The sequence below is a fragment of the Cololabis saira genome, chromosome 3 (assembly GCF_033807715.1).
Source record: "Cololabis saira isolate AMF1-May2022 chromosome 3, fColSai1.1, whole genome shotgun sequence".
NCBI classification, from domain to species: domain Eukaryota; kingdom Metazoa; phylum Chordata; class Actinopteri; order Beloniformes; family Belonidae; genus Cololabis; species Cololabis saira.
In genome coordinates, this window is record NC_084589.1 from 1496407 (window position 1) to 1511870 (window position 15464).

The window sequence follows — 15464 nt, forward strand, 5'->3', positions numbered from 1 at the left end:
CCAACCCTGACCCTCCCGTAGGAACTTACTTAAGATATGGGGAACTGGCGACGCAGGCAGTGAGGGGGTGAAGTGAAGCCAGATTCATGTCTTACTCTTAATAATGTCATCCCATATTACAACATATATCAGACTTATAATATAATAGCGCTGATCGTGTCCCTCTGTGTTTGAAGCTCAGCGTCAGTCAGGACTCTGGTGCTGGTGCTGCTGCAGCCGCGGTGCAGGACACGCCTGGAACCTCCTCTTCACCCACCGCTTTAGGACAGAACAAATGAGGGGCTCCGTAGAGCGTTTAGGGGCTCTACGATTTTTTATCATATATATAATGAGTTTCACACGCGCATGAAACCTTTACGTGCGGGTGTAAGCCTAAATTATGGTTCCGCGTTAAAACGACGCAGAGCCTACGCCGTAGGGTACGCGGTGACGCGCACCTACGCCGTAGGCTCTGCGTTGGTGTGACGCGGAACCATAAACCCGCCCTGAACAGCTCTGAGGGGAGACGGGAGGGAGGAGGGGGTGCGGGGCTGCCGGGCCGTTCTCGCATAGCTTTCGCACAGGGTGTCTTGATGATTTGCAATTACAGGCTGAGCCTACCGTTAGTTTTAAACTGTAAAAAGTGGGGGGGACAAAAACATGATTTTGAAAACACGGGGGGACATGCCCCCCCTGTTGCGCCGGTGCACTCACAGCGTTTAGCACAGCAACGGCCTGCTGCCACTCACTCGCTTTATTTTATACTATTTATATACTTTTTATACTTTTACTGTGACCACCAAATAATGTGGTTTTCCTGCCTCCACCTCATCCTCAACATTTCGATCTCATATCTCAGTGAAATTCAGTGGCACGGTGGCTAGACACGTCTCATTCATTCTGACCCCAAACAGGCTGCAGGAAGCCACTGCGCATGCTCAGTAGGCTCATTCATATGCATATGCATCATACTACTTTGCATTACCCTTTTAAGGTAGAAAGTGGGCGTGTAGAGGGCGGGATATGAGGCAGATTCAGCTGCGCAACGTTCCAGCTGGACTCTGATTTATAAAGCGAACATTGCGTGCAGGTGTGCGTGCACATGGTTTTATAGATCCGGATTTTTTTTGCGCCCGCCATTTTCGGCTTTTGGGTGTACGTGCACTTTTAATATGAATCCTACGCACTCCATTTTAAATGAGGCCCCAGACCTCCCGTTGTTACGTAACGACGGGAGCGATGCGTGAATCCACACCCACAACTAACTCCACCGGCCGGAGCTTCCACCATTTTTTCGTAGCGGTGTATCGCGTCATTCAGGCAGCCAATCAGCACAGAGCCTCATTATCATAGCCCCGCCCACTCAGAATCCCTCATAGATAATGAGGTTAGAGAATGGGAAGATAAAGGCCCTGTCCCAATACTCCCACTTCCTCTACTTTTCAGCCCTACCCCTAAATTTTGTGCATTCCCGTGAGGGTAGTGGTGTCCCAATTCCTCTTTTCACCTAGGGGTAGTGAAGAAAACGAGTGTAGTGGATATGAATCTGTCCCTACGGATCGAGGGATTTCCGATGCTCACTAGCTGATCTAGGGCCAGAAAAATTTCCAGGAATGCTTTTCGTCGTCATTTGCGGACTGAATCAAAAAAAAAAAACATGGCGGACAATTCTTATTTTTTAGTGAATAAAATCAATATTTTGAGTTAGTTTCTGCATAAAAATGCGTTTTGATTACATTTCTAGCGAGAAATATATATTTTACTTTCATAATATTCACTCAGTGAATGTACATAATCACTCGCTTGCCCGTTGTTTGCGAAGTCTTTTTCAAACCTCGCCAGCATAAAGGCTGATTTATGGTTCTGCGTTAAATCGACGCAGAGCCTACGGCGTAGGTTACGCGGCGACGCGCGCCGTACGCCGTAACCTACGCCGTAGGCTCTGCGTCAATTTAATGCAGAACCATAAATCAGCTCCCGAAATTTTCGAAGCAAATTTCTTAACAGGCGTAGCTACAACTGTTAGATTTCATCTATTAAACCAACATCTTCCTAAATGATTTATTTCAGCCAGCGTAATTCTCAACAGAGCTGCAGGTTTCTCTCCCGGGACGACGGTGTGGGTCGACCCAGCGATCACGTCTGTTCTCGGGCTGTGAGCTGCTGCTCCCCGGGGCCGGCAGCTCTTATCATCTCCGAAAACGTCAAGTCAAATTTCTTAACAGGCGTTATTTGGATAAACTGAGCACAGGTTGGGGATCTTAACGGTTACTTTTACGCCTGAAAAAATATTAAAACTTAATAAAGTGGCATATTAACAGCGCTACGGCTGAAATTAAAACAGCTTTTAGCTCTGGGCTTCCTGATTTTAGGGGTGTTGCTGAAAAGTAGGGGTAGTGGGATTATTGGGACAGGCCCCTGGGAAGATTTCAAGTGCCCTAAAATCTGTCCCATCTTTTTTAGGGGTAGTGATAGTGAGGGAGGGCTAGTGGTAGAAAGTAGGGGGTGTATTGGGAATGGCCCAAAGACATGGCTCAGAGGCTGAATTTCTAATGTATTTAGCAAAAACAATCAAAAGCTTGTTTTTAAGACATTCAAGGCCTGTTTAAAATAGGTATTAGATGCCATATAGGTCCCCTTTAAGTCAGTAGAAGTAACCCAGGTACATACGTGCACCAAATGTTTACACTAAAAAGGCACACAACTACACTTAAGAGATGTGCATGTAATATGTACATAGAATATTATATGATTATGTATAAAACATTTTCTGCCCACATCACCAGCAATAGCACCACCGCTGTATCTGAAGCTCTTAATGTGTTTTGTTCGCTCAGTCTTCTGAAGCGCTCAGAAATACTGCTAACAATCTTTAGGAGTCCATGTTGAACTCGTCCGTGACCCTGGGTTACTAACGTGAAGCATTATGACTAATTGTTTTTATGAAAATGTATTTGCAACGGCATCATAAAGTGATAAAGTACAATAAAATAACAACTGATTGGAGGAAAAAAATAAATGCATGAGCCATATATACACAATAAAATGGTGAATGAGGAAGCGCTTTCGTGCATCAAATCATCACGGCTGTTCAAAGGGGGATTATCAACTTTGATAAGGAGCATAATATTTAACGTTGTATCTTATCGCAGTAGATAAGGCAACGCCAGAATAGACCTGAAGTTTACCACTGGAGACGGCAGATTCATGGAGGTTATTGTTCAGAAAGACAAGCAAACAACTCAAATGTCAGACTGTTTTTGTTGCAGCATCCTGACAGCTCCTGTGTCAGTGACTTCCTGCCATAAATAGCACCTTTGAGCAGCTTACAGCACTTATTAGTGAGGCAGCATCAGCACAATCAGCTCATTTGTGTGCAGCGTCCATGGCAGGGGTCAGCAACCCACAGCTCCAGAGCCGCATGCAGCTTTTTAGCGCCGCCCTAGTGGCTCCTGGAGCTTTTTCAAAAATGTTTGACCTTTTTTTCTTCTTTTTTTTCTTTTTTTCCTTTTTTCTCTTTTTTTCTTTTTTTCTTCTTTTCATTTTTTTCTTCTTTTTTTCCTTTTTTCTTCCTTTTTCCTTTCGTTTTTATTCCTTTTTCCTTTTATTTTGACTTTTTTCTCGAAATTCTGACTTTTTTCTCGACATTTTGACTTTTTCTCAACATTTCGACTTTTTTCACGAAATTTCTACTTTTTTCTCAACATTTCGACTTTTTTCTCGACATTCCGACTTTTTTCTCAAAGTGCATAATGAAAAAAAAAAATCCTCCAGCAGTTATAACTAATATAGCTACATGCAGCATGTGTTGCCTTTATTCTAAGGCTTATACAAGACATTTCATTTTTTGCGGCTCCAGACATATTTGTTTTTTGTGTTTTTGGTCCAATATGGCTCTAAAACATGTTGGGTTGAAGACCCCTGGACTATGGTGTGGTGATGTGAGGTCCAGTTTGTCAGAGCAAAGAAAACCAGTTCATGTGTTGCAGTCAGACTCCGAGCTTCTAACCTCGTAAACAATACTCCAACATTTCATTTTAATTTCCTCAGGCAGAATTAAAAATATGAATCTCTTCGTGCATAAAGGTCCCTGCAGGGGACCCATAAAGATCACCTGGATGAGTTTGGGTGATTTAGTTGAAGACTTCAGGGACTTAAATCCAACGATGAACCAATCAGAGAACAGGACGTAGTACTATGCTCACCTCCTCCACTTTTTATTTGTGGATTTGTGGAAGACGAATGATTTAAAATGTGAGTGTATTTTTCTGTATTAGTTACAACTGAACGATATTCTGAACGAGTTGAATAAAGTTCGACTTACAAAACTGTTTTGTTTTGTTTTATATGTTTTATCATGCCCTCAATAACCCTTATGTTTGAAAATAGACCCCTTAAAATGCGCTGCGCCTTATGGTCCGCAAAATATGGTACTCAGACAACATCATAACGAAAATAAATAACTAAACTAGCATACAGTATGTGTCTGGGGGGCGTTATCCGCGAAACAGAACGTAACCTGTGTGGGCGTGTAGAATGAAAATGATTAATAATCAGTAGGATTTATACGCCGTCAGACAGGCGTAATCTTCAAAACAAAGATGGATGAACATCAGGACGAGTGTCAGGATGAATAGATCATTCGAATATCAATAATCTGGAAAATACAATTAAATCTCTAGATGCAGAAAAAGCATTTGATCGGGTAAACTGACAATTTCTATTGGCAACTTTGCATAAATTTGGATTTGACAAATGTTTAGTTGACTGTACAGGACTGTCTCAGAAAATTAGAATATTGTGATAAAGTTCTTCATTTTCTGTAATGCAATTGAAAAAACAAAAATGTCATACATTCTGGATTCATTACAAATCAACTGAAATATTGTGAGCCTTTTATTATTTTAATATTGCTGATTATGGCTTACAGTTTAAGATTAAGATTCCCAGAATATTCAATTTTTTTGAGATAGGATATTTGAGTTTTCTTAAGCTGTAAGCCATGATCAGCAATATTAAAATAATAAAAGGCTTGCAATATTTCAGTTGATTTGTAATGAATCCACAATGTATGACATTTTTGCATTACAGAAAATAAAGGACTTTATCACAATATTCTAATTTTCTGAGACAGTCCTGTATAAAGATATAATATAGCTCTCACAAGGACACAGGCTTTCAAAATAAAACGGGAACAAGCAAACTCAAAAACAGTGACAAAAACCTTCCTTTTTAATAAACTTTATAGTTAGGGATGAATCAGGTGACCTGAAACATCCCTTAGTTATGTTTCTATAGACCTAGACTGCTAGGAGACCTCCCATGATGCACCTCTCCTCTCTGTCTTCTACTCCAACTCTATTAATGACACTATTGTTATGAACCTGTGTACCTTCTTCCCAGCAGGTGTGTTGTACTTCCTCAAATTGCTTTACTGTAATTATTACTCGAGTTGTAAAAAGAAAATCAGGGGGGGTGGTGGATTTTATCATATGGGGACAGATAATTTGTGCTGATTACAAATAATATAATCTATTACAAATAATAGCACTGACCAAAACACCTGCAGAAATACTGCAGGAATGACATAGCAGCAGTTAAATGCAGCCTTCTGTAAGCTTTAAATATCCACTGGGCTTACATCAAATACATCAAAACACAACAATAAAAAACACTTTTCTGAACTTATCAATATGACTCTGTCCTTCACAGGATAAGTAACATGGATCACTGCAAAAACTCTAAATCTTAACAAGAATATTTGTCTTATTTCTAGTTAAAATGTCTCATTTTAGTAAAAAAATATTATTACACTTAAAACAAGACTCGTCACTGGAAAAAACAACAATTTTCACCTGTTTCAAGTAGATTTTCACTTGAAATAAGTAGAAAAATCTGCCAGTGGAACAAGATTTTTTTGCTTGTAATAAGATGATAAATTCCGCTGGCAGATTTTCCTACTTATTTCAAGTGAAAATTTACTTGAAACAGGTGAAAATTGTCAAATAAGTTATTTTTCTGGTGTTATTTTTCTGGTGATGACTCTAAATGTTGAAATAGCAGTAAAACCACATTCATTGATGAAATGACATAGGGGATGGAAAGGAGGGATGGCAGTTTTACAGGGGGGGATGATTTGGACTGTTTTTATTTCAGGGGGGGATGATTTGGACCGTTTTTATTTCAGGGGGGATGCCATCCCCCCTCATCTCCAGTACTGGCTGTACGTCTGTCTCAGACCGGACCCTGGGTCACTAGAATTGTATTAATAAATACCGGACATGGAGGCGAGGTAACTTCTTCTGCTCTTTAGTAGCAGCTTAACAACAACAAACATGAGCAATACCAAAATAGCACCTGGAGTGTAGTAATTGGACTAATCTGGGCTGAAATGAGTTGAACTGTACTGTTAAAGTGCCTTGAAGTAACATTTGTCAGGATTTGGTGTTATGTAAATAATGCTGAATTAAACTGAATTTGAAAAATGTGATTGGTCTGGTTTGTCTTTGACTGGACTGGACGGTTGGCTCAGACATGTTTCCTGTGTAAATTGCCTCCTCTTGCCCTACATTGGAGTTATATAACTAAAATTGGGGTCATCAGCCATGTTTATGGCCAGATCAGTTACTACGATGGGAAGACCGGCCTTTGTTGATCATCCAACCGTTTCCTGACAAAAACATCATGTGAGCAGATAAGCGCTGCTGCGGTTGCATCACAGCTCTTTGCGTGATGCGTTCAGAGGTCACTCTGAAAACAGCGTGCTGGCTGTCAATGATTACGTGCATCCAGTAAAAAAACATAGTGGAGGGGAAATAAGAGGAGGAAATGAGAACTGCAGACTAACTGGAACTTCACAGAAAACGACAGGAAAGAAAAGATCACTTGTCCAAAATTTCACCCCAAGATTTCATGTTTTCCATGTTTGTTTGGTTTCAGACCTATGAATCCACGGTAGTGTTGTAAATCTTCTTTTCTCTCTCTTGGTTCCTTCTCCAGGATGTCCGCTGGAGCTCTGTGAGCTGGTTTCATTGTTGTTGATGTGTGAAGTTGTACTGTAAAGTGACACACAGATGTGTTATAGTCCTGTGGTTTCAACCAGGGCCAACCGTGTTGCAGCTCGGCCGGCTGAAGTCTCCACTGACCTCCAACGTCCAACTTTAGAGCACAATAATCATATTTACAGCCTAGTTAAAAAGCCCAACATTTTGGTCTTAATTGTTTGATTTGATTTGATTTTAAGATTTACAAGAGTACAAAAAAGTAAGAAAACCGAATACCTATATATGTATATATGTATGTATGTATATATATATATATATATATATATATATATATATATATATATATATATATATATATATATATATATATATATATATATATATATATATATATATATATATATATACTGTATAACACGTTGGTGGATCCGTGAGGTCTGCCTGAGTGCTGTACATTATATATATATATATACCGTATTTTCTGGACTATAAGCCGCTACTTTTTTCATAGGTTTTGAACCGTGCGGCTTATACAAAGGTGCGGCTATTCTGTGGATTTTTCTTCCACCGCTAGGGGGAGTGCTAACCGGAATTAGAATAAAAACTAAAACAAAATAAATGCAAAGAAGAATACACTACTTCTTCTTTAGCAGATAGAAGTAGGTAGAAGCAGATTTCAAACAGATAAATAGATAAATAAATACCGGTTATTTTCTCTTGGTTCTGACTAGTTTTAATCAGCAAAGTTGCTGCCGTGTTAAAAGACACTGTTAGGAAAGATCTATTTAGGTACAAACATGTACATCATTTACAGTTCAAAATCCTTCTGTACATGTAGTAAATATCTAATCTACCAACAGAAATATCTGCGACTTGCATATCTTTTTTTTTTAAATAGAGCGGATGCTGCTTATATACAGGTGCGGCTTGTATATCTTTTTTTTTTATTATTTTTTTAAAAATAGAGTGGATGCGGCTTATATACAGGTGCGGCTTATAGTCCAGAAAAAAAAAAAAAAAATATATATATATATATATATATATATATATATATATATATATATATATATATATATATATGAAGTCTCCACTGACCTCCAATAAATACATATATATATATATATATATATATATATATATATATATATATATATATATATATATATATATATATATATATATATATATATATATATATAATGTACAGCACTCGGGCAGACCTCACTTATCCAGTCCTACCCCTGAATCTTACATACATTCTTACATATAACAAGAGTTTCAATAAGCTGACTTATAAAACACCCATACCTACTTTATTAACTGTTCTATACAGTGAAATAATACTCAATTATATATATATATAAATATAGTCAAAATCAAAACAAATCAAGGCAAACAAAAGAAAACAAAACAAACGCCCAGCATTTAATTGTTACTACTATGTATGTATGTAATAATAGAAGTTATTATAATGTACATGTAGTATATAGTATTACATTATTAGGCCTACTTTACTATAATACTGCAATATAATAGAGAACAATAGACAGCAATGGTATAACAATATACTTGAATAACTATATAAGAGTAGATATGCTATATACACTGGTTCATATATTTACCTCCAATTATATCCATAAAAATTACTATAAATCTACATATTGACATATCTACATATAACTATAAATCAATATATATTGATTTCACATCCATGACACTCTGAGGTGGGTGAATGTTTTTGTACCGCGTCAGGAGAGTTCTCAAGTTCTACCCGTGGTCAGACTCTGACCTCTGGAGAAGCAGGATTCTGTTTGAAGCTACGAAAAGTTCAAAACTACAAACATTTTCATGAATGCTGAAACATCGCTCTGCCAACAGTTTGCGCACAATTCTTTTCAGCTCATGTTTCATGAATGAGGCCCAACGGATATAACAGGAAGTAACAATTATGGAGCATGAGTGACTTCTACGTGAGGACATAAGGAGTCAGAGCGGTGTTTGAGATCCAGACCTAAAGTCAGACATGGTTTATTTTGGTCTGATGTTTCGGCACAGAAGGACGCTGGTCTCTATGAATAGCTGTCAGAAGTTTCCTCAACAGATCAACTATCTGTCAAAGTAAAACTGTTTAGTTGTTACCTTGAATGACGGTAAATCTGCTTCTCTTTCTGCTGCTCCTTCTGTAGATCATTACCTTCTATAAAAGGATGTGATCAAATCAATTCAACGTGCTACATAGTAAAAAACAAAAACAAGTCCTACATGATGCAAACAAGCAACTGACAGTAAATACAGTTACAAGGTTGCTCCTTTACTTTACAGGCTATTAATCTCCTCTTAGGCCTATTTCCATTTAGACGTTTCAAAGTGTGAATCAAGATGATTAATACTGCAGAGTGGTTAGTATCAGAGCTACGTTTGTGCTGTGAATGAAGGAATGAAATTTTGGTCCCAGTTACCTTCAGCACCAAAGTTCGCTAACATTCAGGCTTCATTTCTCTGCAGAGGGGCAGTTGTTTCCAGGTGTAGTCTGCGTTGTTTTACCTCTGGAAAATGGACCAATATGTTGATCATTGTTGTCCCCCAGTATCGAGTGTAAGTGCTGATCATTTCAGTGAACCTTGTAAGAGTGCTGTTAAAGCCAAATGACCACAATTCTGATGTTTACATTAAACATCAAATCCCATTTGCATAGATGTTCCATAACTCTTCCCAGAGAAAGGACCAGATAATATATACCCTCATATTTCAGATTTGAGGGATACCTGAAGATGTCTGGAGGGTAATGCGGTCCATCAGGAAGATAGGGGAGAGAGTGGGAATGTAAAGGGTTTTGTTGCCCCTTAGAGTTGCGTTGGGTAGAAGGACCTTTCTGCATCCTTTTACCCCAAGTCCCCCTGCACCATAGCTGTAAATGGTCACTGAAATGTTCTCCACTTTTCCTTCTGCAGGCCTTTCCTACCTTTCCAATAAAAGAACGAGCGAAGTGATGGTCTCTGAGTCAGACTTCTGGCTGTGGTTAGCTGGACTTCTGGAGTCTGCTGGAGGGTCATGGCCGATGTGAGTCCGCATTCCTTTCTGACTCCAGAGTTGGTTCGTCCTTGTTGATCCGGGTGGATTTGGTTTCAAATTGGGATTGGAGGAGAGCTGCAGCCTGGTGAGAGCGAGTCAGGAGGTGTTTACTGTCAGGTGAAGGAGTAGTGTCCGTGCTGCTCCCCCTGTCCTTGCTGCTCCCCCCGTACTTGCTGCTCCCCCCGTCCTTGCTGCTCCCCCTGTCCTTGCTGCTCCCCCACCGTGCTGCTCCCCCTGTCCTTGCTGCTCCCCCCGTCCTTGCTGCTCCCCCTGTCCTTGCTGCTCCCCCCGTCCTTGCTGCTCCCCCTGTCCGTGCTGCTCCCCCTGTCCTTGCTGCTCCCCCCGTACTTGCTGCTCCCCCCGTCCTTGCTGCTCCCCCCGTCCTTGCTGCTCCCCCCGTCCTTGCTGCTCCCCCTGTCCTTGCTGCTCCCCCCGTCCTTGCTGCTCCCCCTGTCCTTGCTGCTCCCCCCGTCCTTGCTGCTCCCCCTGTCCTTGCTGCTCCCTGTGTCCTTGCTGCTCCCCTACCGTGCTGCTCCCCCTGTCCTTGCTGTTCCCCCTGTCCTTGCTGCTCCCCCCGTCCTTGCTGCTCCCCCCGTCCTTGCTGCTCCCCCTGTCCTTGCTGTTCCACCCCTGTCCTTGCTGCTCCCCCCGTCCTTGCTGCTCCCCCTGTCCTTGCTGCTCCCCCCATCCTTGCTGCTCCCCCTGTCCTTGCTGCTCCCCCGTCCTTGTTGCTCCCCCTGTTCTTGCTGCTCCCCCCGTCCTTGCTGCTCCCCCTGTCTTGCTGCTCCCCCCGTCCTTGCTGCTCCCCCTGTTCTTGCTTCCCCCTGTCCTTGCTGCCCCCCCACCATGCTGCTCCCCCTGTCCTTGCTGCTCTCCCCGTCCTTGCTGCTCCCCCTGTCCTTGTTTCCCCTTGTCCTTGCTGCTCCCCCTGTCCTTGCTGCTCCCCCACCGTGCTGCTCCCCCTGTCCTTGCTGCTCCCCCTGTCCTTGCTGCTCCCCCACCATGCTGCTCCCCCGTCCTTGCTGCTCTCCCTGTCCTTGCTGCTCCCCCACCGTGCTGCTCCCCCTGTCCTTGCTGCTCCCCCCGTCCTTGCTGCTCCCCCTTTCCTTGCTTCTCCCCCTGTCCTTGCTGCTCCCCCTTGTCCTTGCTGCTCCCCCACCGTGCTGCTCCCCCTGTCCTTGCTGCTCCCCCCGTCCTTGCTGCTCCCCCTTTCCTTGCTGCTCCCCCTGTCCTTGCTGCTCCCCCTTGTCCTTGCTGCTCCCCCACCGTGCTGCTCCCCCACCATGCTGCTCCCCCTGTCCTTGCTGCTCCCCCCTGTCCTTGCTGCTCCCCCTTTCCTTGCTGCTCCCCCGTCCTTGCTGCTCCCCCTGTCCTTACTGCTCCCCCTTGTCCTTGCTGCTCCCCCTGTCCTTGCTGCTCCCCCACCGTGCTGCTCCCCCACCGTGCTGCTCCCCCCTGTCCTTGCTGCTCCCCTTGCCCTTGCTGCTCCCCCTGTCCTTGCTGTTCCCCCACCGTGCTTCTCCCCCTGTCTTTGCTGCTCCTCCCTGTCCTTGCTTCCCCTTGTCCTTGTTGATCCCCTTGTCCTTGCTGCTCCCCCTGTCCTTGCTGCTCCCCCTGTCCTTGCTGCTCCCCCCGTCCTTGCTGCTCCCCCACCGTGCTGCTCCCCCTGTCTTTGCTGCTCCTCCCTGTCCTTGCTTCCCCTTGTCCTTGCTGCTCCCCCGTCCTTGCTGCTCCCCCCTGTCCTTGTTTCCCCCTGTCCTTGCTGCTCCCCCTGTCCTTGCTGCTCCCCCCTGTCCTTGCTGCTCCCCCAACGTGCTGCTCCCCCTGTCCTTGCTGCTCCCCCTGTCCTTACTGCTCCCCCGTCCTTGCTGCTCTCCCTGTCCTTGCTGCTCCCCCACCGTGCTGCTCCCCCTGTCCTTGCTGCTCCCCCCGTCCTTGCTGCTCCCCCTTTCCTTGCTTCTCCCCCTGTCCTTGCTGCTCCCCCTTGTCCTTGCTGCTCCCCCACCGTGCTGCTCCCCCTGTCCTTGCTGCTCCCCCCATCCTTGCTGCTCCCCCGTCCTTGCTGCTCCCCCTGTCCTTACTGCTCCCCCTTGTCCTTGCTGCTCCCCCTGTCCTTGCTGCTCCCCCACCGTGCTGCTCCCCCACCGTGCTGCTCCCCCACCGTGCTGCTCCACCACCGTGCTGCTCCCCCTGTCCTTGCTGCTCCCCCCTGTCCTTGCTGCTCCCCTGTCCTTGCTGCTCCCCCTGTTCTTGCTGCTCCCCCTGTCCTTGCTGTTCCCCCACCGTGCTGCTCCCCCTGTCCTTGCTGCTCCCCTCTGTCCTTGCTGCTCCCCCACCGTGCTGCTCCCCCTGTCCTTGCTGCTCCCCCCTGTCCTTGCTAATCCCCCTGTCCTTGCTGCTCCCCCACCGTGCTGCTCCCCCACCGAGCTGCTCCCCCTCTCCTTGCTGTTCCCCCACCATGCTGCTCCCCCTGTTCTTGCTACTCCCCCTGTCCTTGCTGCTCCCCCACCTTGCTGCTCCCCCCGTCCTTGCTGCTCCCCCTGTTCTTGCTTCCCCCTGTCCTTGCTGCCCCCCCACCATGCTGCTCCCCCTGTCCTTGCTGCTCTCCCCGTCCTTGCTGCTCCCCCTGTCCTTGTTTCCCCTTGTCCTTGCTGCTCCCCCTGTCCTTGCTGCTCCCCCACCGTGCTGCTCCCCCTGTCCTTGCTGCTCCCCCTGTCCTTGCTGCTCCCCCACCATGCTGCTCCCCCGTCCTTGCTGCTCTCCCTGTCCTTGCTGCTCCCCCACCGTGCTGCTCCCCCTGTCCTTGCTGCTCCCCCCGTCCTTGCTGCTCCCCCTTTCCTTGCTTCTCCCCCTGTCCTTGCTGCTCCCCCTTGTCCTTGCTGCTCCCCCACCGTGCTGCTCCCCCTGTCCTTGCTGCTCCCCCCGTCCTTGCTGCTCCCCCTTTCCTTGCTGCTCCCCCTGTCCTTGCTGCTCCCCCTTGTCCTTGCTGCTCCCCCACCGTGCTGCTCCCCCACCATGCTGCTCCCCCTGTCCTTGCTGCTCCCCCCTGTCCTTGCTGCTCCCCCTTTCCTTGCTGCTCCCCCGTCCTTGCTGCTCCCCCTGTCCTTACTGCTCCCCCTTGTCCTTGCTGCTCCCCCTGTCCTTGCTGCTCCCCCACCGTGCTGCTCCCCCACCGTGCTGCTCCCCCCTGTCCTTGCTGCTCCCCTTGCCCTTGCTGCTCCCCCTGTCCTTGCTGTTCCCCCACCGTGCTTCTCCCCCTGTCTTTGCTGCTCCTCCCTGTCCTTGCTTCCCCTTGTCCTTGTTGATCCCCTTGTCCTTGCTGCTCCCCCTGTCCTTGCTGCTCCCCCTGTCCTTGCTGCTCCCCCCGTCCTTGCTGCTCCCCCACCGTGCTGCTCCCCCTGTCTTTGCTGCTCCTCCCTGTCCTTGCTTCCCCTTGTCCTTGCTGCTCCCCCGTCCTTGCTGCTCCCCCCTGTCCTTGTTTCCCCCTGTCCTTGCTGCTCCCCCTGTCCTTGCTGCTCCCCCCTGTCCTTGCTGCTCCCCCAACGTGCTGCTCCCCCTGTCCTTGCTGCTCCCCCTGTCCTTACTGCTCCCCCGTCCTTGCTGCTCTCCCTGTCCTTGCTGCTCCCCCACCGTGCTGCTCCCCCTGTCCTTGCTGCTCCCCCCGTCCTTGCTGCTCCCCCTTTCCTTGCTTCTCCCCCTGTCCTTGCTGCTCCCCCTTGTCCTTGCTGCTCCCCCACCGTGCTGCTCCCCCTGTCCTTGCTGCTCCCCCCATCCTTGCTGCTCCCCCGTCCTTGCTGCTCCCCCTGTCCTTACTGCTCCCCCTTGTCCTTGCTGCTCCCCCTGTCCTTGCTGCTCCCCCACCGTGCTGCTCCCCCACCGTGCTGCTCCCCCACCGTGCTGCTCCACCACCGTGCTGCTCCCCCTGTCCTTGCTGCTCCCCCCTGTCCTTGCTGCTCCCCTGTCCTTGCTGCTCCCCCTGTTCTTGCTGCTCCCCCTGTCCTTGCTGTTCCCCCACCGTGCTGCTCCCCCTGTCCTTGCTGCTCCCCTCTGTCCTTGCTGCTCCCCCACCGTGCTGCTCCCCCTGTCCTTGCTGCTCCCCCCTGTCCTTGCTAATCCCCCTGTCCTTGCTGCTCCCCCACCGTGCTGCTCCCCCACCGAGCTGCTCCCCCTCTCCTTGCTGTTCCCCCACCATGCTGCTCCCCCTGTTCTTGCTACTCCCCCTGTCCTTGCTGCTCCCCCACCTTGCTACTCCCCCTGTCCTTGCTGCTCCCCCTGTCCTTGCTGCTCCCCCCTGTCCTTGCTGCTCCCCCTGTCCTTGCTGCTCCCCCCTGTCCTTGCTTCTCCCCTTGTCCTTGCTGCTCCCCCCGTCCTTGCTGCTCCCCCCTATCCTTGCTGCTCCCCCTATCCTTGCTGCTCCCCCTGTCCTTGCTGCTCCCTCCGTCCTTCCTGCTCCCCCACCGTGCTGCTCCCCCGGTCCTTGGTGCTCCCCCACCGTGCTGCTCCCCCTGTCCTTGCTGCTCCCCCTGTCCTTGCTGCTCCCCCTGTCCTTGCTGCTCCCCCCTGTCCTTGCTGCTCCCCCTGTCCTTGCTGGTCCCCCACCGTGCTGCTCCCTCCCATCTACCTACCCATCAATTTATCTTTTCGGCCATCCCTCTACCTACATACCTACGTACTCATCGATCTACCTACACATCTGCCCGACTACCTGCCTGCCCAGCCATCCGTCTGTCTCTTCATGCATTCACCTGCATGCCACGCATCCGTCCGTCCACTCCCAACCATTTGCTGATGTCTTACCCTTTTACATCTTCAAATCTGGAATGTCCCATGTTCCTTCTTCTTGATGTGTTCAGGATTGTCAGGTCAGTCCCCACTGCTCTCTTTTGGAGTTCCTCCACCATCCCCCCCACCACCGGTTGTTTAGCCATCACAAGTTTATCAGTCTGGATCCAAATGTCCCACAGGATCTTTGCTACTTTATCCTGTGGATAAAGGCATCTCCTACCTTGTGGAGGCATCTCCCACCTTGACTTTGGACCTTCTAAACTCAGTGCAACCTTCTTGGCTGTTAAAAACACTGTTACTGGTACGGCTAGTGTTTTTGTTTTCACTTCGACATGAAGATTCACTTGAATGTTTGTTGATTTTTGAGTTTTGAGAAATCTGCACTATGTTGAGAATACATAGACAATTTGATGAGAAAAAAAGTGGCAATATTAATGTATAATGTTGGAAAAAATATGAGGCAAGCTCCTTTTTTAAATTGTGCTTCAGTTTAGGATTCAAATATAAGAAAAGCCTGGTGCATCAGCATGACTGTCAATTGACTTAAAAGAAAACATTTTTACTGTGCTGAATGCTGAATGGTTCATTCACACAAATTTACAACAGTAGGCCCATAAATGTAAG